Source organism: Malus domestica, chromosome 17 (genome assembly GCF_042453785.1).
Source record: "Malus domestica chromosome 17, GDT2T_hap1".
Lineage (NCBI taxonomy): Eukaryota > Viridiplantae > Streptophyta > Magnoliopsida > Rosales > Rosaceae > Malus > Malus domestica.
The window spans coordinates 26,073,028-26,078,313 of NC_091677.1; the positions used below are offsets into that span (position 1 = coordinate 26,073,028).

Here is a 5,286-nt window from a genome sequence, read left to right on the forward strand (position 1 = left end):
AGCATATTGTATTTTGTGTTTCTTGCAAGAACCTTTCCTTTATGAACTAATCGTTTATAAAAATAAATTGAACCTGTAGTTTCATATTTAGTGCCTTTGAAACTCGAAGTTTTCATTTAAAACTTACCACATGAAACCTGTAGCTTTCATGCATTAATTAAACCAATACATGTCTATAGAACCCAAATGTTCTACGATATATGTCTATGGATTACTATATGACTAACCACATTTTTGTTGTACCCTCTGTTTTAGGGACATGTCGAACTTGAACAAGCTCAATTTCACCGTTGTGGAAGTATCTAGAAGAAATTACCTGAAGTGGGTTTAAGACGTGAAGCTCCATCTTACTGCAAAGAGTATTAAAGCTACCATCGAGGCACCTACCGACGACAAACCCATCGACGAAGCTCATAAACATCCATGATGCAATGTAGACCGAGTATCTCGCTACGGAGGACCCACGCACCCTCTGGCTTACTTTGGCCAACTGTTCGATCACCAAAAAGACATCTACTTGCCTGAAGAAAGACACGACTGGCATCATCTTGCTTCCAAGACTTTAAGTCCGTGAATGAATACAACTCTGAAGTTTGTAGTATCCGATCACTATTGAAGTACTGTAAAGTGGAACTAACCGAATCATATCTCTTGGAGAAGACTTATTCGACCTTCCATGCCATTAATATTGTCCTGCAACAACAATATAGAGCACAGAAGTTCACCAAATTTTCGGATTTGATCTCTATTTTACTTCTCGCTGAAAAGTAGAACCAGCTTTTGACGAAGAATCATCAAGCTCGATCGACTAGCTCGAACGCCTCACCTGAAGCACATGCAACCAATTCTAGCAACTCATTGTGAGGTTAAGCCCACCCCCTCACTCTTAGTGTAGATAATATCGTTTGTTCGAAGAAAAAAAATCATTTGACAACTAATTGAATCACATTATTATGCGCGTGCGAAAGACCATTTTTATAATTGGCACTACGCGTCTCTTAAGATGTTTTGAACGTGTTTAAAAATAGAGAAAATAATATTTAATAAAAAAACTGATTGAATCACATTATTGCTAGCATATTGTGAGGTACTAATTATAAAAAAAAATTAAAAAAAATTGTACAAAAAGAAATAATTATTTAAAAAACATTTTTTATATGACAAACATAACCCTACATTATTTGGTGCATTATTTTGGATTGCTTTTAAACATTTTTTTTGTTTGGGGGGCATTTCTATTTACTTTTTTTTGGTGAAACTTGTGATCCAAAAAAACACAGTTCATTGCAGTGTTGGCTTTATATATAGAGAAGAGATAAACACGTAATAAATTCTCAATGAACATGCACCTGCCACTAAATTCATGAAAACTTTTTTATTTGGTACCAGATATGGAGTCTCCTCTTACTCATCATTGTATTTACCCTCGTTACTAGACCAACTCTAATTGGCTTGGTATTATTTGTGTTTAAGATGCTAAATAGATATTGTAACAGTTAACATGGCAAAGTCGCTCTTTCAAAATAAAATTATATCCTTATAATTAAACTAGCTACAATTAGATATTGAACTTACCATAATACAGATCATTTCGCATTAGTTTGAATTGGTTTTGAGAACTCTTTCTCCAAGCAAATGGAGATAACCATCACTTAAAAAAAGGTTAGTTGGTGTCTTGAAATTTTGAAACAGATAACATGTTTATTTCATTTCCACAAGCACACAAACGTATAACTCTCTTTTGAAACGTTCCCCCCTTAGCAATCTTTTTTTTTTTTTTTTTTTAAACTAGTGCCTCCAGATCTTTTGACCGGACTAATCACTAAAGCCCCCCCCCCCCCCCCCGCGCCTGATCCCACAACATTTGAGAAGCAAGAAACTCTAGCAATTGCTAGGTGGGTACCTTGAGAGGTGTCGAACCCCTTACCTCTTGGTGGCAAACCAAGGGCCTGGCCATTAGACTAAACACTCTTAGGTCCCCCAAAGCAATCTTTTTTAACTGAGGTTTTGTCCAACAACTAATTAGGCTCCTCTTACGGGGCTTGGGCCTCTAAGGTAAAGTTGCCTTATTGCTTTCATATTTACACATACACACTATATATATTTTTTCTGAAAATGTGGACTCAGTTAAAAACAAAGAAACCACAAGTGGTTCAGTGTAAATGTGGTAGAATTCTTAAGTATAGTTTGTTTACTGGTTTTGGGTTTAAGGCACAAAGTTTGCAAAAACAGAATAATTTCATGGTGGAAAGCTTTAGGAGGATGTGTGCTATTTGATTGTGGCTAAGGGTGGACTCACATTACTTTAGTCATTTCGCGTCACAGTGGGAATTAGTCATACCCTTCTAGAGGTGAGAATTAAAGAAAGTTGAGGTCCCACCACAAAAAAAATTAGCCCAGTTACTGAAAATTAAAGGCGAATTTTCAAGCATAATACATGGACAACGCAAATCGAGTGACGTTGAGAACGTGTGGCCATTGAGACTCACACTTGAACAACCTACTTTGATATCATAACGAAAGTTAAGGTTTCACCGCATTGGAAATATGAAGAGGTGCCAAACTTACTCATAAACTCATGTAAAGTCTCTATTCCTTCAATGTGAGATTCATTCTTAACAAAGATGCCTTAGGCTTGGGCAAAAAAAAAAAAAAAAAAAAAATTAAAATTAAAACAAAGGGCTTCTTGTTATAAACTTTGTATTTAAGTGTGATTGTGTAAATCCTAAATTAAATTTTATTCTAGTTATTCTTCCCTATTAGAATTTGTATTCCTTGGAGGAGAATGATTTTTCTCTCACTTATTACTATAAATAAAGGCACTGCGTAGGAGGAATAACACATTCTCTACACAGCCCTACAAACACATATCTCTTCCTATTTTCTCTATGTGCCACCGCCCCCTCTCCTCTGTTAGATTAAAATAAGCCACAACACTTCTTTAATTGTTTTATTTATAAGAAGTTTCATCAAAACACCGTAAGAAACGAAAAATACATATCTTAATTTCAAGCCACTCCTCTCCAAGTACAATTAGAAGTACTTGTCTTTTTAGTTTCTTGAGAACCACCTGATGGAAGAGACAATTTGTAATAGCATCAAACAAAAAATGAATGAGCCAATATGTAAGATTCTTTTACCCGTTTTTTCATTGGTGCAAGCATGAATCATCAACGTTGTGGGTTTGAAGGCTGGTATCCTCAATGTTGTGGATAGCACTACCCTGGAAATATGATCACACACACACATACACACAACCATGTTCATCCTCACCAATGAGGTAGTACAAAATACCTCAGTTTTTTTTAAAAGGGGTTTAGATTTTACCTTTATCATTATCTTTAATTCTCCTTCTACATAATGCTTCTTTTTCAACTTAGGTTTTAATCTAACTGTACAAGAGCATGACCTTCTAGTAATAGTAATGGAGTTTAGGGCGATTGTAATTTACAAAAATAAATGAGGATGAGAATGCTTGGAGTTGGTTGTATCATTTTTATAGGGGTGTGCTATCCACACACCCCATTTTACTTCTCACACACCCCATTTTACTTCTCACACACCTCTTGATAATTTATGTCCGTTGATCTTCTTCAATTCATCTGATCCGACGGCCGAAAATTAAAAAGATGTGTGAGAATTAAAATGGAGTATGTGAATATCACACCCCTTTTTATATTATTGTAGCTTTTGGGTCATGCAATGGATACTGCATATTAAAATACCTATGTTCGTTTACTTCCATATTTTTCTTTGTAATTTTGTTTATTTTTCATAGCTAACTCTTCAATCTATTTGTGCATAAATTCCTATTTCAAGCCCAAAATGGAAGAAATTATGCCTCATGTGATATATTGGACGAACAGTGGTAAGGGAATGGAACTAGAAAAGCAACAGTACAACAAAAAAAAGTAAGATCGAATTTGAAAATGTGAGTAAATTACAGTAACAAATAGTACAAGTTGCTAATTTCCAAACACTAAACCGAAGATTCAATACAAACACAGAGCAGGTGAAGCTTTCTCTTCGAGTGAGAGTCTTTCTCTCCTATTGAGTCATTCTCACCCTTTAGTGTGAGGCTTACATACTAAAGAAAATCAGGTGGTGCCGATCCTAGTTTCGGCTGGGGTCGGTCGCTGTTTCCCCCTTTCTTTCTGTCTCTTCTCTGTTTTGTACTTCTACTCCTTATTCCCCCTGTTTTTTCTCCTAATCTATTATGTTCTTCTTACACAGCTGGTATCCCTCCTGTTTGTTCATCCATATTCCGATTTTCAGCCATGGATACTCTTGAGATCGTGTGCAGAGCTCCAGTGTTTGTAGCGGCTCGGGTGTTTCTAACACCACCACCTTTTCCTTGTTATCTGCCTTTACCAGCAGTGTTGTTCGTGGGTTGCCATGGACTTCATCCTGATAGTTGACTTCTTCATATCAATTGCTGGCTATCCTTTCTTTGTGGTTGTGCTCGGGAAGCTAATCGGGGTGGGATGCTGAAAATGATCTGACGAGGAACTGGACGGATCGTGAACGGCGGTGAATGCTATAGAACTTTCTGGAGTCTGTAACCCCTCTTTTTGTGCATTTTGGGCTTCAACTACTAGTTGGCCCTTTGTCTTTCTTGGCCCGTGTTTTGCTTGTTTATGTGTTATGTTTGGGCCTTGGGTTTGTATTTGTGTTTGTTTTAAGTTGTAATAAAAGTTTGCTTTTATTAAAAAAAAAGGGGGGGGGGGATTTAGAAGCCCAAATGACTCGATGCAAGTGCAACAATGAATGGCCCAAATCCAAATGGGGAAAAACTTATAAATTGTTTTTCTTTTACACATGTTTGCTCTGGCTTTCTTCCTAGCCTTGTGGTTGAATGCTCCAGCATGGACACCCATGGTTATGGCTCCGAAAGCTGGTACTGGAGATTTGAGGTGAGGAGATCATGATATTGTTATAAAAAATGGTTCCTGAAACTAAATTGAATAAGGTATTCTAAAATACCTGTTCTTTTCTGCATTTTTTAATATTGAAAACGATGCTTTCATACACTTTATACCTAAACATTTACTCTTCGTTCTTTTTTACCTGCTCTATCTGACATCTGTTGTTCTTCAACCCCAAACAACCATCATTTGCCGCCTCCTTCCTCTACCTATTTACTCTTCGTTCTTTTTTACCTGCTCTATCTGACATTCGTTGTTCTTCAACCCCAAACAACCATCATTTGCCGCCTCCTTCCTCTACCTAACTACCTCACAATCCATCTCCACCACAACCATTTCTTGGATCCATAAGTTTCGATCC

The 5,286-nt window shown here is 36.8% G+C and overlaps 1 long non-coding RNA gene across 1 annotated transcript; it reads left to right on the top strand.

Moving 5' to 3' along the window:
- Positions 1-3,870: 3,870 nt before the first annotated feature.
- LOC139193634 (uncharacterized) lies at positions 3,871-4,716 on the top strand. Its single transcript, XR_011577983.1, has 2 exons — positions 3,871-4,012; positions 4,234-4,716. It is a non-coding gene; the product is annotated as an uncharacterized lncRNA (long non-coding RNA).
- The last annotated feature ends 570 nt before the right edge of the window (positions 4,717-5,286 follow it).